Raw genomic sequence first — 23,593 nt, 5'->3', positions numbered from 1 at the left:
TAGTTTCTATTTTTGTAGCTCTGTGTTTAGGAGATGGAATTTGAAAATAAATAAATCAGGTAAGTAAATAAATAACTTCTCTTATGAGAAATTGATGCTGCTTTATAGACATGAGGATAAAAGAAATAGAAATATTTCTCCCTTTGATCCCTTAGAAAACTAGGAATAAAGCTACCATATAACCCAGCAATCTTATTACTAGGCATATACCCCAAGGAAACCAAAATTGAAACAGACGTATGTACCCCAGTGTTCACTGTAGCACCATTCACAGTAGCCAGGACATGGAAGCAACCTAGATGTCCACCAACAGATGAATGGGTAAAGAAACTGTGGTACATATACACAATGGAATATTACTCAGCCATGAAAAGAAACATGTTTGAGTCAGTTCTAATGAGGTGGATGAACTTAGAGCCTGTTATACAAAGTGAAGTTAGAGAAAAACATATTGTATAATAACACATATATATGAAATCTAGAAAGACCTACTGATGAACCTATATGCAGGGCAGCAATTAAGGACTTCCCTGGTGGCTCAGAGGGTAAAGAGTCTGCCTGCAATGTGGGAGACCCGGGTTTGATCCCTGGGTTGGGAAGATCCCCTGGAGAAGGGCATGGCAACCCACTCCAGTATTCTTGCCTGGAAAATCCCATGGACGGAGGAGCCTGGCAGGCTATAGTCCATGGGGTCACAAAAAGTCGGATACAACTGAGCGACCTCACTTGACCTCAGTGGAATGTAAACATAGAAGACAGACTTACGGACCCGGGGGAGGGTGCAGGGAGGAAGGACAGGGTGGGACCAATGGAGAGAGTAACGTGGAAACATGTGCACTACTGTGCAACACAGATAGCCAGTGTGAATGTGCGGAATAATTCAGGGCACTCCACCAGGGCTCTGTCACAACCTGGAAGAGTGGGATTGGGTGGCAGGCGGAAGGGAAGTTCAGGAGGGAGGAGACACGTGTATACCTATGGCTGACTCATGCTGATGTATGGCAGAGACCAACACAGTATTGTGGAGCAGGTATCCCACAACTAAAAATAAATTAAAAAAAAAAAAATTTCTCCCTTCACCTGAATTTGCAAATGCACCTTTCTAAACATGCCATTTTGAGGATATGTCATTAACCTTCTGTCTGCACATATTGCAATAGTTGAGATTCAAAAATAATGTTCCAGTTTTAGAGGCAAGAGTTGTTATTTAAGCATAACTATTTTTAATGGTGTATATAATTTCTGTGTTTGGGATGAATTCCTCATTTATTACTCTATGTTCTTTGTTCCTATAAAATAGTAAACAATCCACTTTTAATGCTTTTACCATGTAGAAGACAGATAAACATAACTGGTAATTCTTGGTCTGAGAGTAAATAAGTTTACTTGTCTAGAAATTATAAAATTTAGTTTTATGAAAAAAATTTATATAGTTCCCAAATCAGGCATTTCTTTCCAGTTCATATAACCCCTTATGTAAAACTGAGTCACTACAGAGAAAATACTCCCTCATCTGCTCTCCTGGAATTTAGATAGAACCTTCCCAAGTTGCATTTAAAATTCTACCATCAACCATGTATACATCTTATAAAATATTTTACAGTTTCCTGTGTGCTCTGGCTGAACATTTCATAGTACATAAACACTTCTGCAAATAATATAAGGGCATTGAGTTGAATATGTCATAGCAGTGGTGGCCACATTAAGCTGATTCTTCATCGATTTATTTTCTTATTTTTATGTTCTTGTTTGGAAGACAAGATGAAACGTTCTGTGCTTATTGTATAGTTGGTGGGAGTGGGGAACAAGGGCAGACCAGGGGACTCTAGCTAGCAGTTTTAGTGGAGTCGAGTTCATTAAAGGAAAGGCTTTCTGCAGAGGGCGTCAAGCCAAGCTTAAACAACAAATCTCTGCCTGCAGGAATTGGATGTAAATGTGATGGTTAAATAAGGGCCAGATGGCTTTAAAAGCTCAAATATTAAAAAGTCATATCTCTTAAAGTAAGTTTCTAGTGTCAGGACTAGGATAGTGATACCATAGCACTTAAGAAAAAAAAAGAGACATTTTTTTTCTGGAAGAAAATATCAAATATTCAGGCTGTCGTAAGTCATGAGAGTTTTGGCAATTGAAGCATATTTTAAAACAATCAATTCCTACAAAGTCATGAGAAACCCAGATACAATATTTCATTGTTGGAAACCACTGTAACTCTGTATAGGGTATTATATTCATGTTCTCTTTTCTGCTCATCACCACCCAATCTTTACTATTCCTTTTTTTTTCCCCAAAGAGTATAAAACTAGAAAAAGATATAGGAAAACTCAAGAAGCAAGATGTTTACTTATATAACTGTTGAACAGTTTACTTGCTATCAAAAATAATTTATTATATCAGCATTTTAATAATGTTTCACATAATAATCATAGTTTCACATAATAATCGTAGGACACCATGTGCCACCCTGTACCCTAAGCACTTTATGTGATTATCTGATTAAATCCTCACAACCCCACTATGAGAGATGCGTTGTCATTCTCTGTGTTGCCCGTAGATGGTAGAAAGCAAATTTAAGAACAGAAGGTTCGAACTTCCCTGGCGGTCTCGTGGTTAAGAGCCTGCCTGCCAGTGCAGGAGACACAGATTTGAACCCTGGTCCGGGGAGATTCCACATGCTAAGCCCATGTGTCACAACTCCTGAGCCCGTGCTCTGCAACATGAGAAGCCCACACACACAGCTAGAGAAGGCCACGCATAGCAACAAAGACCCCGTGCAACCAGAAATAGATAAGTGAAAAAAAGAGAGGATGGTCCCATGCCTGATGCAGAAGTGCCCGAGATGGAGCTACTGTTAGTACCCAACACTTTGACCCCAGAGCTCATGCTCTAAACCAGTGTTATACCACTTGCACTGTGCTAAAGATTTCTGATAACACAATTGCTGCCCTGAACCTAGAAGTATTTCTCAATACCAAAAAACTTGATTACAAGAAAATTTTAACTTCACATTCCTTCCCTGAGGCCAAGTATTATGTATATAATAGAATATCATATAATGTGTAACAGACTATAATTATATAGCATGATGCCAAGTCTTCTGTAATGTCTTGAACCTTAAGATAAATACGTAGGATCAATGCACATACTAAGAATCCCTGTACAAATTATGAGGAAAACTTCCCCAAGATCCATGTGTACAAAGCCTCTCCTTTGTGGGACCAGATTTCTCTAGAAGGCTCTCATTACACAGGCTACTATTTTATGCTTTCATACAAGCTATTTCATGTTATAAAACAATCCCCATCGTGTTTACATGTGTTTGCAGTGGCCGATCCAGAAGTACATGCAGCAAACCCCTGTAACTTTATACAAATGCCCCTTTTAGGTATTTGCCTGTTAATTGTGATGCAGTCTTTTGTTTCTCCCAGCCCAGGATGTGCAATTGTGTGCGTGGGATAGTGGTGGACAGAGATAAGGAAGGAAGTGGAACAAAAGTTGCTGAACACAATTTGCATTATAAATGATGATTTTCCTCTCTCATTAGCAGCTTCTTTAATTCAGCCCGAGGTCTGTTCTGCCTCAGAACAAGTCACTTTCAAATTTATATTTGTTAAGATGTCGACTAGCAGTGCCTCAGCCTGTGGCATTACGTACCTACAGGTTTCTTTTGCGAACGACGTTGATTTCCTTCTGCCAACGACGTTGATTTCCTTCTGCCAACCACTTTACTTGGGAGAAGTCAGTTCACCTGCCAGTACATTGGCCTCTTCCCATCACTCCTTCCAGACTGTGTGTGCCAATCCGTTGAGCAGTGCTTAAGCAGCAGTGACTCCTGCAGGTTGGCTGGCCACACTTCATAGGTTTGGCCTGGAAAGAGACAGTGAGCCCAGGTGGTGCTGGAAGTTGGGACTTACGTGGCAGCCTAAGCAAGATCAGCATGGTGTCAGCTTTTCACTGTCCTAGGACTTCCCTGGTGGTCCAGTGGTTAAAACTCCATGCTCCCAATGCAGGGGGCTCAGGTTCGATCCCTGGTCAGGGAACTGGATCCCATGTGCCACAGCTAAGACCTGGCACAGCAAAAAAAACCAAACAAGACTTTCCATGGTCCTAATCCCACAGGAAGATACCAAATCTAGGGGCCAGATGACAGAAAATTAGAGTGGTGGGTCACCGAGTCATGGAATGCCAACTCTAATTAAACCACCAAGCAGTTTTCCAGCTTTATCCGTACCCAGAAGGAGGTCAAGATGGAAAATGTCATGTGTCTCCAGAACCAGGGAGGCAGATGATTCCTTGTGGCAGCCCCTCCCTAGACTGGCTGTCCTGTCATGTCCCTGGGACCATCGCCGAGGGAGGTGGGACCATCGCCGAGCGAGGTGGAACCTTGCCAAGTGGCCCGTGTTGAAACATGAAAGGTCTTAGGGTGCCTTCCCCTGAAATGTGTAGAGTCGTGTCCGTGAACCTGTGGAAAATCCGTCTGCCGTTTGCAAGGTGGCCTCCTCCCCAGCTCTTTCCCGTAAAGCTTCCTGCCTGTCTCAGGGCAGGGTGCCTTCTGCGTCTTCCGAGCTTTTTATGCTCCTGTTGGTCTCGGTAGTTTCTGTTTTCTGTCCCTAATCGTCTGTCCATGTACTTTGTAGCCTGCCCCAGATTAAGAATTTCTTGAGGGAAAGTCTTAAATCTATACCTGTTTGTAATCACCACGTGCACATATTGGGTATTCAATAAACATCTATTGGTTGGTTGACAGAAAAGAAAATGGGCATTTAAACATCGTTTTTTTCTTTTTTTGGTTAAGTCTATGTTTAATCTTCTATGGATACTTGTTTGCCTTTGGCTTCAAATCTCAAGAACTATAGATGATCCCAGCCTTTTTCATAATGACAGTCATATAGTATCTCAAGAGAAATCACTTCAAAGCAGGCCACGGGTCAGGTTTCTTGTGGCTTTTCGGATCTGACTACAGGCTTCCCAAGTGGCTCAGTGGTAAAGAATCTTCCTGCCAATGCAGAACACGAAAGACATGTGGGTTCAATCCCTGAGTCGGAAAGATCTCCTGAAGAAGGAAATGGCAACCCACTCCAGTATTCTTGCCTGGAAAAATCCTGGTGGGCTATGTATGGTCCATGCAGTTGCAAAGAGTTGCACGTGACTGATCGACTGAGCACACACTCTGACTGCAGTCTGATCTGAAGGGGTTAATGACCTCAGAGAGGGAGGGAACCTTAGTTACACTTACATACCACTAAAGACCTCAGAACCTTCGCGCCTGCTTGAGTCTAGACTTACAGACTCACTTGCCATTTTTGTCTGTAGCACTGTCCTTAAAAACCTGCTGGGTCTCCCACTGGTTTACTGCAAACACAGTGAGCTGTTTTAGGATGAGGTTTCCCTAAGGTAATGTGTCCACTGAACTTAAAGTAAATGCGAAGATCTATTTAGATTGGAAATAATGGGATTTTGTGAACAGGAAGCAACAGTTTTTCACCCAAAAGGAGCTGACAGTTAGAATGTCTGCTTTCTTTATCCCCATTCATTCATTCATTGATTCAAAAACAAATTTTAGCACCTATGAAATCCAAAGCAATCAACATGGATTGACAGTTCCCAAACAGTAAGACAAGGATCTGGGGGAAACCAAGGAATTACCAAAGGGATTTAAGGAAGCAAGAGACACTTGGATTAAATTATCCATAGACTAAGTATGTTACATGTTTTGCCAACGTAAGTATGACTCTACTTTAGACATTTGCATACTTGCCACTGTGATCTATAAAATACAGATTCATTTAAAATTGACACTGGGACTTCCCTGCTGGTCCAGTGGCTAAGACTCCATGCCCCTAATCCTGGGGCCTGTGTTCAATCCCTGGTCAGGGAATTAGACCCCACGGGCTGCCACTGCGGAAACATAGATCAGATTCCCGAGTGCTGCAACAAATACCCAGTGTAGACAAGTAAATAAATGTTTAAAAAATTTTTATTTTTAAATGACACTGAAATCCTGGTAGCTTTTTGACATTACGTGTCTTTTTTTCACTCAAGACATAGCAAAAGTACATGTTACAGAATGCCTAGGTCAGGGAATTTGTTCCTGTTAAAAAGTGATTCTCAAGCTCAAAAAGAAAAAAAAGATAACTGTTGCTTTCTGTGCTTTTACAGTAACTGCCATTGTCTCCATAGCCCTTCAGTGGTAAGTTGTGCTTCTGAAGGTTTTAAGCTTGTCTTGCCTGGAAAATCCCATGGATGGAGGAGCCTGGTGGGCTGCAGTCCATGGGGTCGCTAACAGTGGGACACAACTGAAGTGACTTAGCAGCAGTAGCAGCAGCAGCTTGGATTTGAGGGTATTTTTTTTTTTTTTTTGACATAAAGTATCACCTGAACTTTTTTTTACATGTCTTATTTTGGGGAAAATTTATGATCTTTTTAACATTAGGAAGTTTTGCTTTTCCTGACATTTTATTGCTTTGCATATTTGAAACATTTCAATCCCAGACAATAAATATTATGTGATTATTATTTTCATATGAATAGGCTATTTCCTCCTGTTTTTTTTCTAACCCACTTTCCCAGCTAATACTCCAAAATTTATTAATATTAAACTGTGCCACTCAGCTTTCTCAGAATCACATATAAATGAAAATTGAAAGAGGGGCAGGTTTGAGACAGGAGGGGTAAGTAATAGTTCAGAGTAAATTGAAGTGTGTGGTTTTCTTTCAGTTGAATTTCTAATGTTTCTTGTTCAGTTGAAATGAAGATTATATTTACCCCATAAATCATTTTTATAAACTGTCATAACCAGTTATCACATTAAATGGTATCTTTTTATGTCATTATTGTGGAAACTAAATGGATCTCAACAAAGTGGATGGGTGTTAGCTGAGTACCCTGTGAGAACTCAGTGTTAATAGCACTCGCCTGTAAAAGCTCTCCTCTTGGCTCCCTCCCCCGCATCAAGCACCTTTCTCAGTAAGGCCTTTTCTGACCCCCACCTCTTTTAAATACTGAAGCCCCAGCCTCGCCTTACATACCGTATCCGCTTCCTTGCTTTCTTTTTTCACTAATATTTCCATACCCGTTTGACAGACTTATTGTTTTGCTCATTATCTTCTCCCTCCGAGTGTAAACTGTCCAGGGTTTAGGATCGTGGTGTTTCCCACTGTTGCGTGCTCAGCACTTGGAGCAGGGGCCGACACCAGTGCATGTCCCGTCAGTGTTTTCCAACACACATGAATGATTGATCAGTCCTTAACTCTGCAGATTCTTGCAGCAATATGCCCACGCCATCGTCCTCTGGTTCGTCTCACCTCTGTCTCGGCTTGTTGTCTGACTCCGTGCCTCAACCGTTTGCCTTCCCTTGACTTGGTTAGTTGCTCCCTGTCTTTGCCAGCGTTTGGTGTGATCTATTCTGTTGTTTTGTTTCCATTTTAGCCATCCTAATAAGCAAAGAGTGGTAACTCACTGGGGCTTTACTTTGCTTTTCTCTGATGACTAATGATACTAAGCATTTGCATGTATTCATTTATCATCTGTATCTTTTCCTTGTTGAACTGTTTGTTCAAATCTTTTGTCTATTTTTTAAAAAACTGGTTGTTTGTTTCCTTATTACAGCATTAGAGTTCTTCATATAGTCTAGATATAGAAATGTGGTTTTCACATGTTTTATATGGGTCTTGACTTTTCCTACAAGTATCTTTGGAAGATTTGAAATTTTTAATTTTGAAGAAGTTTGATTTATCAGTTTTTATCCTTTTGTGGATCATACTTTTTTGTGTCTTATCTAAGAAATCTTGATCTAACCCAGGCTCACAAAGATTTTCTCTGATGTTTTCTTCTTGATATTTTAAATTTCAGCTTTTACTTTTAGGTACCTGATTCATTTTGAGTTTATTTTTGTATATGGTACAAAGTAAGGTTTAAGATTTTTTCTTTCTCCCTGCACATGGATATCTGATTTTTCCAACACCATTTGTTTGAAGACTGTTCCTTCTTCACTGAATTATCTTGACACCTTTGTCTGAAACCAGTTGTCCATATATGTGTGGGTCCATTTGGATTCTGTTTTGTTCCTTTAATCTATATGCTTATCCTTAAACAGTACCTTACTGTCTTGATTACTAAGTCATGTAATCAGGTCTTATGAATCCTTCAGCTTTCTAATGCTAGGTCTTCTAATCAGTGAATATGGAATAGCTTTTCATTTACTTAGGTCTTTTCTAATTTCTCTCATCAATGTTTTATAGTTTTTCAGAATGTAAATCCAGTACTTACTTTATTAGATTTATCCATAGATATTTCATATATGATGCTATAAGAAAGATTAAAATTTTTTTAGTTTCTGGTTCATTACTAATATATAGAAATAAAATCAATTTTTTATGTGAACCTTTTATTCTATAACCTTATTGATCTCACTTATTAACTATAATAGTTGGGGGAGGAGGGTTGTTTTGGTTTCTGTTTGTATATTATTTGGAATTTTCTACATAGATGATTATGTTATTTGCGAATAAAGACAGCTTTATTTCTTCCTAATCTGTATGTGTGTGTGTGTGTGCGCTAAGTCACTTCCATTGTGCCCAACTCTTTGACCCCATGGACTGTAGCCCGCCAGGCTCCTCTGTCCATGGCATTCTCTAGGCAAGAATACTGGAGTGAGTTGCCATGCTCTCCTCCAGGGGATCTTCCCAACCCAGGGATTGAATTTTTGTCTTTTATGTCTCCCGCATTGATAGGTGGGTTCTTTATCACTAGCGCCACCTGGGAAGCCCTCTAATCAATACACTTTTTATTTTTTCCTCTTGCCTTATTGCAGTGGCTAGGATCTTCAGTATACTGTTGAATAGGCATGGTGAGAACAGACATCCTTACATTTTCCTGAATTTATGGGAAAAACTTTCAGTCTTTAACCATTAAATTAGCTCTAAGATTTTCTTTGCTCTTTATCATATTGAGTGAAGTTCCGTTTCCTGAGTGTTTTATAATGATTGGATGTTAAATTTTATCAACTGGACTTTCTGCATACTTGGAGATAATCCAGGGTTGGGGGGGTGATACATTGCATTGATTTTTTATTTACTATAACTGACATACAGCATTATATTAGTTTCAAGTGTATAACATAGTGATTTGATGTGTATTTACATTGCAAAATTATCACTGAGGTGTATGTATTTTTTTGAATTAGTGTTTTTGTTTTCTCATTTTATCTTTCTTGCAGTTTGTAGAACTTCCTGACTTTGTGGCTTGCCAAATGGTCTTCCAGTCAGGTTTTCCCAGTTTATATTCTCATTAACAATGTTTGAAAGTCAGTTTCCTTGTGCCTGCACCACCACTGGATATCATTACTGTTTATAATCTTTTCTAATTTGAAGAAGGGGAAGTCTGACCACTGCATTTATTTGCATTTTTAGTACCACTGAGGTTGAACATTTTGAATGTGTTTATTGGCCACGCCTTTTCATACTGTTCAAGAAAGTGAAAGACGAGAGTGAAAAAGTTGATTTAAAACTCAACATTCAAAAAACTGAGATCATGGCATCCGGTCCCATCACGTTATGGCAAATGATGAGGAAACAATGGAAACAGTGACAGACTTTATTTTCTTCAGCTCTATAATCACTCCGGATGGTGACTGCAGCCATGAAATTAAAAGACACTTGCTCTTTGGAAGAAAAGCAATGACCAACCTAGACAGCATATTAAAAAGCAGAGACATTACTTTGCCAACAAAGGTCCATATAGTCAAAGCTGTGGTTTTTCCAGTAGTCATGTATGGATGTGAGAGTTGGACTATCAAGAAAGCTGAGTGCCAAAGAATTGATGCTTTTGAACTGTGGTGATGGAGAAGACTCTTGAGAGTCCCTTGGACTGCAAGGAGATCCAACCAGTCCATCCTAAAGGAAATCAGTCCTGAATATTCATTGGAAGGACTGATGCTGACGCTTAAGCTCCAGTACTTTGGCCACCTGATGCAAAGAGCTGACTCATTGGAAAAGACCCTGATGCTGGGAAAGATCAAAGGTAGAAGAAGGGGACAACAGAGGATGAGATGGTTGGATGGCAAGCTCCGGGAGTTGGTGATGGACAGGGAAGCTTGGCGTGCTGCAGTTCATGGGATCACAAGGAGTTGGACACGACTGAGCAGCTGAACTGAGCTGATTGGCCATGCATCTGTGTTCTTTGAGTTGCCTGACCTTGTACTTTACCCATTCTCTCTTAGGCTCTTCCTGGTTTGCGTGTTGATGTTTGTCTGCAAACTGGCTTATTAAAAGTTTAGTTGACCTCAAACAACCCTGCTAGACTTTTAAATATCATGAATTACTCTCACCCAAAATAATGTATCTTAATTTCCATTCGTTTATTCTCTGTTTCCCTGAGTCATATCACCTTTTCCAGTTCTTTGTTTTCTCAACTTCACAATATTAGAACTGCAGAATCACCTCATTTTTCAGTTGAGGCTTTTGACACCAAAAGAAGAAAGGGTCTTGTCCTTCCTGAAGGTGGGTGGGAGTGCCTGCGCAGTTTGAATCCACAGGACCACTGTTTTGTCTTCTGGCCAAAAGGACACCAACAATAAATACATTTAGCCCCTTTACCACAGGATCGTGTCCTTGTGTCTGACACTAAGCAATTAAGTCTATCCATAATTTTTCTCATGAATAACTCAGATCCTAAATTCCCCCTGCCCCTACTTGGCTGTTCGACACTTTATAAATGACTTTAACTTTGGCGCCTTGGATTCCCCATCTATTAAGTGGGAGCACTGAACTTCTACTCAGTGACTCTGAGACATACTTTTTACCCTTGAAGTCTATCGTTGAAAGAGGGCATTAGAACGGATTAGGGGAAACCAGCATGGAAGTCAACCTTTAAGAAATTTATTTCCACCTAGAATTCTATTTTTGAAAGGAGCCTAATCAAAGCTTTTTAAAAATAAGTTTTTAATTATAGGTTTGAAACTTTGTGTTATTTGTAATACCTTTTTAGAAGCATGAAAATAGCATTTCTCTCTGTACCAGCTTTGTGCTTTCCCATTCGGTAAACACTGATTTTATTTAATCTGTGCCTGTAGAAGTAAACCAAGACAGCTCAGTACTTCCTGTTTACCTCCTGGTCCTATATTGTAGATGGCGACAGACCTGCTCTCAAAATAAGCTTCCTTGGTTTAATTCTGCATTTTCTGGTTAGGCAACTGGCCTGTCAATACTTGAACAATGAAACAGTTTGGCTGCTGAAGCCCTGTTCTGACATTCCCCCTTCAAATTGTCAGTGGAAAGTCACTTAATGTAATGGTAGGGATCATATATTAATAATAGTAGGATTTATATTTAAATGGGGGCATCACACAGGCCCTTTCATTTGAGAATATGAAAGCATTTCCAACTCTTCAACTTGGAATGTGTGACATGGGCAAACACAGAGATAGTAAATAACCCTGTTTCCTCTGGAGATTCTCGGTGCTCTAAGTGTCTATTTTTTACGGAGGAAAATTGAGTGTTATGTGTATTGAGTGACTAAAGTGTAAGCTTAGAAATATTTTATGTTTCCATCATAGTTTATTCTGCTTAGCGTAAATCATCAGAGCCAACCATAACTTACCATTTACGAGAGCTTTTTCAGTTGTATTACACTTTTCAGTTGTATTACACTCATGTCAGACACACCTTCCTACAAGTCCTTCCAAGGTCAATAGTTTAGAAATTCTGCCTCTTCCATCCCCTTCTCCTCTCAACACTTATGGAAATATATGCTAATTGGAATAGAAGCAACCTACCAAACTAACAGGGTTAGACCACTCCTAAGGCAAGATTAATGAGATAGAAGTTTAGGGAAAAAATAACATTTTTCAAGCACTGAGGGTATAGATGCCAAGTAAAAGCCAGCAACTCTCCTGGATCAGTCAAATCCCACGCTTTGCCCTCCCTCGACTTCCCTCAAAGGAGTTAAAGAGGAAATGCTGTAGGCCCAACTCTCTGGCCCTCCTCTTTGCCCGAGGCCCCAGCTCAGGGGTCACCACTGCAGAAAACAGGGCCACAGACTCAAGGTGCAGAACGGGACTCTCCGCACTATTTACTGAGAGGACACCACGCAGTGCCGAGAGGCAGGAGCATGCGCAGGTAGCTACCTGTGTTCACAGTCAGCCTTTGTCGGTGTGAGATTTATGTCTAAAAAAGAGAACATTTAGAGACACGGGTATTTAAAGTCACAGATATTGTCAAGATGTTAAATTTGTGAAATGGTCTACATAGCTGATTTGTGATTCAGCCGTGAGTTAACACATGTCTAGAGCTATTAGAAGCTTGCTTCATTCGCTTCAGTCGTGTCTGACTCTGCGACCCCATGGACTGTAACACACCAGACTCCTGTCCACCAGATTCTCCAGGCAAGAATATTGGAGTGGGTTGCCATGCCCTTCTCCAGGAGATCTTCCTGGCCCAGGGATCAAACCCACAGTCTCTCGTGTCTCCTGCGTTTGCAGGTGGATTCTTTACCACTGGCACCACCTAGGAAGTCCCAAGAGAACAGCATTTGCTCAGAGGGAGAAAAGCTTAAAGATGTTATCAGTTTGCTGAGACTGATTGGCATCCCGGTGACAGGTCTGTAATATGGAGATGAGGGGCTAGTTTCCTTTTAGAATTCCAACTTTCAAGATCCTAAAATAGCATTTACCTCTGGATACTTGGTTTTTTATAGGCACCCTAAATTCTTCGAGACTGAGGAGTAAATTTCACACATTGCACAAGTGATGTTCTTTCATGTCTAGGACCCAGATCTTAGTTTCTAAGCATTCTCCATTGATATTGAAGCTTTTTGGAGAAACAACTGATTCCAGGAGTGAGGCAGGGAAAGATGCCTTGAAAAATTAGCCTGAAACATCTTAACTCACCAGAAGACAAAGAATTGCTCAAAGAACCAGAGGGACATGTCAAAAATGGGAACATCAAGAGGCTACCACTGGCTGAATCTGGGAAAATCTGATTATAATAATGAGTTATCACCCATAGAATAAAAGAAATAGTTTTGAGTCCATACAATGTAAATAAATAAGTAGAGGAGAAAGTGAAAGCTCTTTTTTGCCATCAATCGCCAACTAATAAGTATAGGTGGAATCATGACATTAAAAGATCTTCATTGAGGGAGAAAGACTGATGAGTAGAAATTTGCATAGTCTCAAGTTGTTCAGTCGCCCACGTCCATTGAGTTGGTGATGCCACTCAACCAACCATCTCATCCTCTGTCGTCCCCTTCTCCTCCTGCCTTCTATCTTTCCCAGCATTAGGGTCTTTTCCAGTGAGTCAGCTCTTCACATCAGGTGGCCAAAGTATTAGAGCTTTAGCTTTAGCATCAGTTCTTCTAATGAATATTCAGGGTTGATTTCCTTTAGGATTGACTGATCTGATGTCTTTGCAGTCCAAGGGACTCAAAAGAGTCTTCTCCAACACCACAGTTTGAAAGCATCAATTCTTCGGCGCTCAGCTTTCTTTATGGTCCAACTCTTTTTACATGACTACTGGAGAAACCATAGCTTTGACCATATGGACCCTTGTCAGCAAAGTAATGTCTCAGGTTATTTTCCCACAAATTCCTTATTAGTTACAAAGGAAAACTAGTAACAACAACAAAATCTGATGTTCTTTCAATGGTTCAGTGTAAATATTGTTAATTAAATTTTTCATTGTTTTGATTCACAAATAGTTAAGCACTTCATTGTCTGGAGTTTTATCTTTCTCAAGGTCATGCCATCAAATAAGAAAAGCAGACAGAAATTCACTTATAACCATTCAAAGACTGCTTCCAATGATGACAAATCCTTTGGTAAGATATACTTTGGGTAAACACCTAATCAAGCTCTTTTTGTTGAGACCTAATGAAACTGTTCTCCCGTCCAACAGCCAGATCAGGCTAACCCTGCAGCACAGCAGAGACATAGAGAAGCAGAACCAACCCCACCAAACTCTTGGATAAGAAAGGGAACCCGAGAGCTACAGCACTGGCTGGGCAGAGTGGTGGCTGTTCCAGGTTGGCCCCTGAACTGCATCTGGTCCCCCTAGTGAGGATCCTGCCCTTCTTTACTTCCCCTTTTGCTGTCTACATAAGACCAGAAACACTGCTTTCAGTTACTATGATGGTTAGGGGTTTGCGACAGGCAGGAGGCTGATGTCCAGAGAGGGCAGGCGGGGTGTCAGAACCCCTAGATGTTGCTGGCTCAGCCGGGCTCCTGGCCACCTGGTTCTGTGATGGACTGCACCAGCATTCCAGGGAGACGGGACAGGCCCCTCGAAGACAACATTCAGACATTAAAACACACACCCACAAAATAGCCATCCTAGACCTCTAATCTTACTTTATAACCCAAACTATAATTACATTACAGCAATTACTTGAATATTACATTTTTATTACTGTTATGTCATTATGTCTACTAGGGGAAAATATGCCTACTTTAACCAATAAAATTCTTAATGACTCATTTAAGCTACACAAAACCCCTGACTTAAACATTTTGGTCAAAATAATTTTTAGAGCCTGGGGGATGAAGAGGGTTAATCTCCATCTCTATGGTTACCCCAAAAGCAAGAAAACTTTCACTGGTAGATAGACTCCTAGAGATTAAAAAGTTGTAGCCAAGGCTGGTCAGAAAATTACCATAGTGCTTGCGTGCATGCATGCTAAGTCACTTCAATCACGTCTGACTCTTTGCAACCCTATGACTCTAGCCCACCAGGCTCCTCTGTCCATGGGACTCTCCAGGCAAGAATACTAGAGTGCATTGCCATGCCCTTCTCCATTTTACATATATATTTATCCCTAAATGCTCTATGCATTGAACAAACACTTTCCTACAAGAAAATCAAGCGGCTAACAAGTTTTGCTTCCCTTAGGTAAACCAAGCCTAAGGTTTGTCTTTTGCTTCATTTTCTGAAAAATCCTTTTCACAAGTATATGTCCTCTGTATTACTCTGTAAAATTCAGTGCTTAATTCTAAAGTTATGTACATCTGCTGGACATACACACTGTTAAACATTCATGACTGCCTACAAATGTGAAATGTATTACCAGGTCTATTTTTAACATTGTTTTGGCAAGGCTGTTGCTGCGGGTGGGTGGGGGAGCACGGGGGGAATCCTATAGAAACTTAATGAGAAAACTGAATGATTCTTTGAAATGTGGCTGTGAGTCCCTAACTTACTAAGTGGTGATGTCACTGGTGCTGAGAAGCAAGAAACAAGTAGACGGGCTAGTTCACCAGCACACTGGAGATGCACCGGAGGGAAATGAAACTCATCTGAGATGCGGTTTGTGCCAAACTGCGCCTCCCGCCGGCGCTCCAAGGGTCACAGAGTCCCCCACCCGGGACACATCTCACACACTCAGTTTGTCTTCCCCGTGAGTGTGTGTCATGGAAGGGTGTGCTCTTGGCATGCAGTTCTTATAGAACTCGATTGGCCCACTGGCCTTTCTCTGTTCATTACCCATATTTGTCTTAGGAAATAACCACCTTGTTCAGCTGTTGGCAAAAGAGAGGGGGGTTCCCTTGCATCCCCTCAGTCACTTACTTAGCAAGTGACAAGAAGTTCAGAGAAGTCTGTCAGGACAAGAGAGTGATCAGACCTCCTTGTCACCCAGTTTGAATCCTGTGCCACACTCTGGGGCAGAGGACACCATGGCACATCGGATGGTGCCCTGGTTCTGTCTTCAGTGAGTTTGTAATATTACAAGAATAATAAAATATTAGTGCATGAGAGGTGGCCTCTGAAAGGAAAGCCAATGTGTCTTTGATGTTTATAAAAACATCATTGTAACAGGTGAATTCTTTCTGTGGAATCTGTTAAACTAACATGCAGTAAATAGAATGGTTCCAAGTCAAAATCCCATTCTTGATTTATAGATTTACCAAATTAACCTGCCAAACTCACATCCTTCTTGCAAAGACAAACAACAAAACCCTTCCACAGTCACATTTCCCACCTCCGGCTACACATTCCAATCCCAGACCGGCCCCGGGCACCTCGAAGGCTTCCCCACTTCTCCTCGTGTCGTGTCGGCCTCTCAGGGTTGTCGGTGTGTTTTCTCAGGCCCGTGACCCCCATCCAGTGTTTACGGGACCAGCTGGTGACCTCACACACCCCTCAGCCGTGCTGCAAACCATTTCAACACAACCACCAGCCTCGGAGCTTTAATGAGAATTTGCCCTGGAGCTCCTAGGTCTGGAGCAGCTTGGGGGCAGCTGAGTACCTGCTAAAGTGTCGTTTCCTCCACCCCACCCATGCCCCGCAGAAGGGCTGTAAAAGGTTAGAGTTCTGAGAGGTGGGCAGAGACTGTTGCACACAGGTTCCTGGGCCCACAGGGGACGGCCCCCTCCCTCCTCCTCCCTGCCACGTGTTTGTTCTGAAGCCTCCTTCCCTAAGCACCGTGTGTGAATGTGCATGTAAGACCAGCAGCCACGCAGCAAGTGGGGCCAGGTCTGGGGTGAGGAGAAGGGTCTTATTAGGCAGGAGGTTAGCTGAGAGCACTAAGAGGCAGCCCCCTCTGCTAAAGGTCCCAAGGCTGCCTAATCCCAGCAAGCAATTTACCAGCCCCACTTGGAACACCCCTCCCATCAGTACTCCAAAATAGTCAGGGAATGGGAAAAATTCCCACCGCTGACTGTTGGGATTTCCCCTAGTCTAGCACATGCGCACCTACCATCGTGCGCTAAAGTAACTTTTGATGGCCATAGGACCCATTCAGTCCAGTTCAGTTCAGTCGCTCAGTCATGTCTGACTCTTTGCGACCCCACGGACTGCTGCATGCCAGGCCTCCCTGTCCATCACCAACTCCCGGAGTTTACTCAAACTCATGTCCATTGAGTCAGTGATACAATCCAACCATCTCATCTTCTGTCGTCCCCTTCTCCTCCTGCCTTCGATCCTTCCCAGCATCAGAGTCTTTTCCAATGAGTCAGTTCTTTGCATCAGGTAGCCAAAGTATTGGAGTTTCAGCTTCAGCATCAGTCTTTCCAATGAATATTCAGGACTGATTTCCTTTAGGATGGACTGGTTGGATCTCCTTGCAGTCCAAGGGGCTCTCAAGAGTCTTCTCCAATACCACAGTTCAAAAACATCAGTTCTTTGGCACTCAGCTTTCTTGATAGCCAACTCTCACATCCATACATGACTACTGAAAAAACCATAGCTTTGACTATATGGACCTTTGTTGGCAAAGTAATGTCTCTGCTTTTTAATATGTTGTCTAGGTTGGTCATAACTTTTCTTCCAAGGAGCAAGCGTCTTTTAATCTCATGGCTGCAGTCACCATCTGCAGTGATTTTGGAGCCCCCCAGAATAAAGTCTCTCACTGTTTCCTTTGTTTCTCCATCCATTTGCCATGAAGTGATGGGACCAGATGCCATGATCTTAGGTTTTTTGAACGTTGAGTTTTAAGCCAGCTTTTTCACTCTCCTCTTTCACTTTCATCAAGAGAATCTTTAGTCCTTCTTCGCTTTCTGCCATAAGTGTGGTATCATCTGCATATCTGAGGTTATTGATATTTCTCCAGGCAATCTTGATTCCAGCTTGTGCTTCGTCCAGCCTGGCATTTCGATAAACTCTGCATACAAGTTAAATAAGCAGGGTGACAGTATACAGCCTTGACATACTCCTTTCCCAATTTGGAACCAGTCTGTTGTTTCATGTCCAGTTCTAACTGTTGCTTCTTGACCTGCATACAGATTTCTCAGGAGGAAGGTAAGGTGGTCTGGTATTCCCATCTCTTAAGAATTTTCCACAGTTCATTGTGATCCATACAGTCAGTGGCTTTAGTGTAGTCAATGAAGCAGAAGTAGATGTTTTTCTGGAACTCTCTTGCTTTTTCTGTGATCCAGTGGATGTTGGCAGTTTGACCTGGTTCCTCTGCCTTCTCTAAATCCAGCTTGAACTTCTGGAAGTTCTGGTTCACATACTGCTGAAGCCTCACTTGGAGAATTTTCAGCATTACTTTGCTAGCATGTAAGATGAATGCAATTGCACAGTAGTTTGAACATTCTTTGGCATTGCTTTTCTTTGGGATTAGAGTGAAAACTGACCTTTTCCAGTCCTGTGGCCACTGCTGAGTTTTCCAGATTTGCTGGCATATTGAGTGCAGCATTTTCACAGCATCATCTTTCAGGATTTGAAATAGCTCAACTGGAATTCCATTCCCTCCACTAGCTTTTATCGTAGTGATGCTTCCTAAGGCCCACTTGACGTTTGCTCTCCAGGATGTCTGGCTCTAGGTGAGAGATCACACCATTATGGTTATCTGGGTCATGAAGATCTTTTTTGTATAGTTCTTCTGTGTATTCTTGCCACCTCTTCTTAATTAGACTGATTAACTGTACATAAAGATTCCATGAATACGTATCTAATTATGATAGACTGAATTATGGGAAAGACATGCACAGTAGAGCATCCTGTTATATAACATGCAGCTGTGAATCTAGATTGTCAGTCAACAGTTATGGATTATGCAAATGACCTTGCCTTAAAAACTGTACCACAGCCCTCCAGGGCCATTGCCTCCCTTGATGTGGCCCACCTCTCTCTTGAGGTGATCTCTCTCTTTCTTCCCTTATCATTAATAAACGTTCTTGCTATGGGTAAGGCCTTACTTTGCGTCCCTACCAAGAATCAAGGCCCACAGGAGGAGGGGTCTGCAGGCTCTCCTCTGCTAATAATCTGAAGCATCTTCAGTTGCCCTGCACACTGCCCATCCCCTCATACATCATCCACTGCCCTCAGCCCAGCCGTCTGAAGCTGTGAAGAGATGGCCTCGGGCAGACCAAGGCTCATTCAGAAGCGTCCCCTTTAGGATTTCTTGGCAGTCCTGTAGTTAAGATTTCACCTTCCAATGCAGGAGGTGCGGGTTCAATCCCTGATCAGGGACCTAAGATCCCACGTGCCTCCTGGCCAGAGGACCAAAACAGGAAACAGGAGCAGTATTGTAACAAGTTCAATAAAGACTTAAAAATATGTATAAATAAGAAGAAGAAGAAGCAATGTTCCCTTTGCACTTCTTTCGCCAGAAAAAAAGCAGGTCTCTGGTAGCAGAACTTGATCTTTCAGGAGTCTCTACAAATTGCTGTGTCTTCTGCTTTTACCAGCTAAACAAAGCGGTATCCCCTTAAAAAGAAGAAAATACTGCTTCCAGATTCGCTGAAGACTGAATAATGACCCTTGGCAAGTCAGAAAGGAAGAATCCTTAGCAGCCTGCTCCCTGCTCCCAGATTTTCTGATCACTCAGAAATGGTGCAGACAGGGTGAGGCGGTGCAAACTGCTTGTTTATTTGGCATTTCCTCAGGGGGTTATAAAAAACAAACAACAAAAACACACACACAAAAGCCTGACACTGGATAAATAAACCACTGATGGTAATCCAAGACGAAGCGCTCCTGCAAGCGTCGGAGCCGGTCTGCTTGTTGCCATTCTGCAATTAGCCGAGGATGCCCGAGGATTGTGCTAACACAGCATGGAGCCCCGTGCCAAACACCTTCTCAGGTTTTTTCCCCTCTGCGTTTTGCTAATCCCTGGATGAAACATAATCACAGAGCAGTGTTCAAGGCTGGACACAACAGGGAGGAACTCAGCGTTGGCTCCCACCCAGTGGAAATAACATGCCATTGGACTCGACAAGGCAAGAGGAAGGATGTTAAACAAATACACTCCCTCCAGCCTCCCTAGCAACAGCTTGCTGCTCTCCGCAGAAGCCCCAAACTTCCCCAAGCTGTTCACTCCACCCCCAGGTTTCATCGCCTGAGATATGTAAGAGAGAAATATACAGGGAGGTCAACTGAGCAAAACTCTCAATCAGGAAAAAGATGGAAAGAGAGGCAAGTCACTTATTCTCCTCTAAGGCAAAACTTCCTTGCCCTCCCTTGCTCCTTGGAAGAAAAGCTATGGACAAACCTAGAGAGCATATTCAAAAGCAGAGACATGACTTTGCCAACAAAGGTCCATCTAGTCAAAGCTATGGTTTTTCCAGTAGTCAGGTATGGATGTAAGAGTTGGACCTTAAAGAAGACTGAGCAATGAAGAATTGATGCCTTTGAACTGTGGTGTTGGAGAAGACCCTTGAGAGTCCCTTGGACTGCAAGGAGATCAAACCAGTCAATCCTAAAGAAAATCAGCCCTGAATATTCGTTGGAAGGACTGATGCTGAAGCTGAAGCTCCAAAACTTTGGCCACCTGATGTGAAAAGCCAACTCACTGGAAAGACCCTGATTCTGGGAAAGACTAAGGGCAGGAGGAAAAGGGGACTACAGAGGATGAGATGGTTGGATGCCATCACTGACTCGGTGGCCATGAGTTTGAGCAAGCTCCAAGAGATGGTTGCTCAAACCAGAGGGAAGCCTGGCCTGCTGCAGTCTGTGGGGTTATAAACAGACACGTCTGAGCAACTGAACAATAACAAGGGCAAAACTAAAGTTATGCAAGTATTTTTATGTAACGAATAGATACTTAAACATAATAATTAAACCCCAGTCACTTGCACTCATCGTTCTTTTTCTCTCAAAGCAGAGGAAAACATTTCTCCTTATTGTGGTTGCAGGTTCAGATTTCTGATGTAGAAGTTCCAGGTACCACCTGACTCTTGTCATCTTGTGTTCTGATGACAGTGGGAAAGAGGGAATCAAAATGGGACAGAATTTTCTCCAGTGAAGAGAGAAGGCTATCTAAAAGAATTCATCTATTATACATGCTGCTGCTGCTAAGTCGCTTCAGTCATGTCCGACTCTGTGCGACCCCAGAGATGACAGCCCACCAGGCTCCCCCGTCCCTGGGATTCTCCAGGCAAGAACACTGGAGTGGGTTGCCATTTCCTTCTCCAGTGCATGAAAGTGAAAAGTGAAAGTGAAGTCGCTCATTCGTGTCCGACTCTTAGCGACCCCATGGACTGCAGCCTACCAGGCTCCTCCGTCCATGGGATTTTCCAGGCAAGAGTACTGGAGTGGGGTGCCATTACCTTCTCCATCTATTATACATAATGTTATCTAAAATATCAACCCACACAAATATATGTATCTGTATCTTGATCCTTACAACAAGCCTCTGAGATTGATAGTTACTTTACAGATGGAAGTCTGGGGTGCAGCAGTAGGGGGAGGTTTTGGACCACACAGATTGAACTGTGAAATAAGTTGGAGATCCCTATGGGATTCAGACAGAAAAGGGAGTCCGAGGGATCATGTAGGCAAAGCTAGAGGTTAAAAACAATAACAACAGCAAATCCCTCTACTGTCAGATGGCTAAAAAGCAAATAAATAATAGAACCTGGCCACAGAGCTCAGCCTTCTCCAAGGGAGCTTAGAAAGCACTCAGCCGTGATCTTGCATCTGGCTATAGTTGCACTGGGTTGTGGGTTTGCCTGGGGGCACTATCATAAATTTGTGCTGAAGCTGAACCTGTAACAAGTCTCCCCTGTCAAGCTGGTCCGGCTCTCATGAAATTGGATGTGACGGAACCAAGAGGAGGAGCATCAGTCTTTCACCTGGTCCAAGGATGGAGAAGTGAAATTTGTTACCACACCTCCCAGCGTGTTTCCATGTAGCCTTTCGTGGACTCTCTCTAGGCTTCTCCTCTTTCCTCTGAGACTGTGAATCCTCTCTGGCCTTCAGGCCATGAAGCCAAATATAACCACTGGCCAAAGACAAGCTCCTATGGCTGTTCCCAGTATCTGCAAGCATGGCCATCACTCCATCTTCTGCAGATCATCCAAACCCCTCTGAAACACCTTTTCTGTTCTATTCCTTGAGCCCTCAATGCACCAAGTACCACGCCACACAGCACAGGAAGGATGCAGTTTCTCCAGTGTTTGCTCAGTCAAGTCAAGTGAAGCTGACCTCAACGTAGACTGCTCTGTGACTCTCTCAGCCCTACAACCTAACGGAGTCGGCTGAACGTCCCTGGACGTGGAAGCAAGGTGAAGTAGCGAGAGCCTCCCTCCCTCCAGGCTTTACATTATGCTCTGGTCCTGGTCAACTCTCCGCACGTGGGCACATCTCATTACCTCTTGGAGCTTCAGTTTCCTCACCTGTCAAGTGGAGGTGATAATTCCTACCTCGCAGGATTTGAGGTGGTGCCACTGTGACCCCACCTCCAGCTTTCATCAGCATCTCTCTAACTCTCTGGTTTATTCTGAAGATTCTTTTCTTCCCACTGCAGTAAGTCATCACCAAAAAGCAAATGTTCTGTTCCACTCCGTTTCTTGTTTTTTTTGTTTTTCGTTTAATGATTTCCACCAGGAAAGTATTCTGCCTTTCTCCCAGGTGAGTGTATCCCTTACCAACTTCTTTCAAAACCTTTGGCAGAGAGGACCATATTTCTACTAAATGCTGGCAGGAAAGAGAAGGGAGGGAGTGACAATATACCCCTTCTACCTAGAGAGCCTTTCCCTTTTCCCAGATGCAGTGCTTCCTCACCTGCAGCCTCAGCTCAGCCCCCAGAAGCCCTGGGAGGTGCTCAGAGCTGAGACCCCTCACCCCATCTTACAAATGAGGAAGCCAAGGTGTGCGGAGATTGCATGGCTCACCCAGGGCACACAGCCGATCCATGAAGCCAGATCTCTAAAGCAGGTCTCCAACTCCACATCAGTGCTCCTTCTACTGCAAGGAACTTCTGGGAGAATTCCTCTTTCTGGTAGCAAATCCAAGAGGGAAGGTTTCTGACTTTGGCCCAGGATATGGGAGTGGGGCAGCAACGCTGCCTTGCTTCCTGTAATCATTTGCAAGGCTCTTGCAACCACTTCCTTTTCCAGAAATACAAAGAGTTAGTGCCTCTGTTTCTATATTCAGTAGTGGAATTCATCCCCATCTGGAATCACTGCAAGTCCAAGATCTCATCCACCAGCCCAGCCCCACTAAAGTCTTGTTACTTCATGTGAAGGCTTGCATGAGTGATTACCCTGTTTGAGCCTTCGTTTCCTCATCTTTTAATGAACTGGGGATATGAATACCTACTTCTGTGAGACTTCCCTGGCAGTCCACTGGTTAAGTCCCCTAGCTTCCACTGCAAGCATTCGATCCCTGATTAGGGAACTAAGATCACATTTGGCACGTGGCCAGAAGACTTTAAAAATAAAAAAGTACCTACTTCTCGTTGTTGGGATGATGTACTCTCATGTGAGCAATTACTACACTGTAGGCATCTTATGACAGTGCATTATGTGCCAGGAATTATTCTAGGTACTGGATATAAGCAGCAAACAGACAGAAGACCTTCCTCTTGTGGAGCTTACCTGCTAAAGGGGGAATATCAGTAATAACTAACAATGAAGTAGGTAAGTCCCCAAGAGTAATAGCTGCTGTGGAGATATATGATTGAACATATAAATGAATACTTAAAAGTACTCAAACTGAAAGAAAGAAACTTGATTGTATGTTGTATGGTGAAACAGTCATGCAGAGAAAAGAATTGCTTCAGGTCATTTTTTAAATAGCTAAGAGTCGGACACGACTGAGCAACTTCACTTTCACTTTTCACTTTCATGCATTGGAGAAGGAAATGGCAACCCACTCCAGTGTTCTTGCCTGGAGCATCCCAGGGATGGGGGAGCCTGGTGGGCTGCCATCTATGGGGTTGC

General features: G+C 42.6%; 1 protein-coding gene across 20 annotated transcripts in view; it reads left to right on the top strand.

Annotated features, from left to right (window-relative positions):
- Window positions 1-23,593, top strand: part of SUPT3H (SPT3 homolog, SAGA and STAGA complex component) — a 442,887-nt gene that overhangs the window by 401,582 nt on the left and 17,712 nt on the right. For 6 of the 20 annotated variants that reach the window (XR_015153252.1, XM_086371958.1, XM_086371959.1 and 3 more), the window contains one exon: window positions 9,215-10,284. The exons of 2 other annotated variants lie outside the window; for them this stretch is intronic. The gene's annotated coding sequence lies outside the window, so the exon portion shown is untranslated. Of the gene's footprint in view, window positions 1-3,425; window positions 4,754-9,214; window positions 10,285-23,593 lie in introns of those variants that run through there. 12 more of the 20 variants (XR_015153253.1, XM_086371960.1, XM_086371961.1 and 9 more) reach the window with 5 other exon arrangements.

Source organism: Bos grunniens, chromosome 23 (genome assembly GCF_055505025.1).
Source record: "Bos grunniens cultivar Pamir isolate PY7600 chromosome 23, Bosgru_T2T1.0, whole genome shotgun sequence".
Taxonomy (NCBI): Eukaryota; Metazoa; Chordata; class Mammalia; order Artiodactyla; family Bovidae; genus Bos; species Bos grunniens.
Note: the sequence above shows the minus strand (reverse complement) of the source record. Positions and strands in the feature narration are given on the sequence as shown.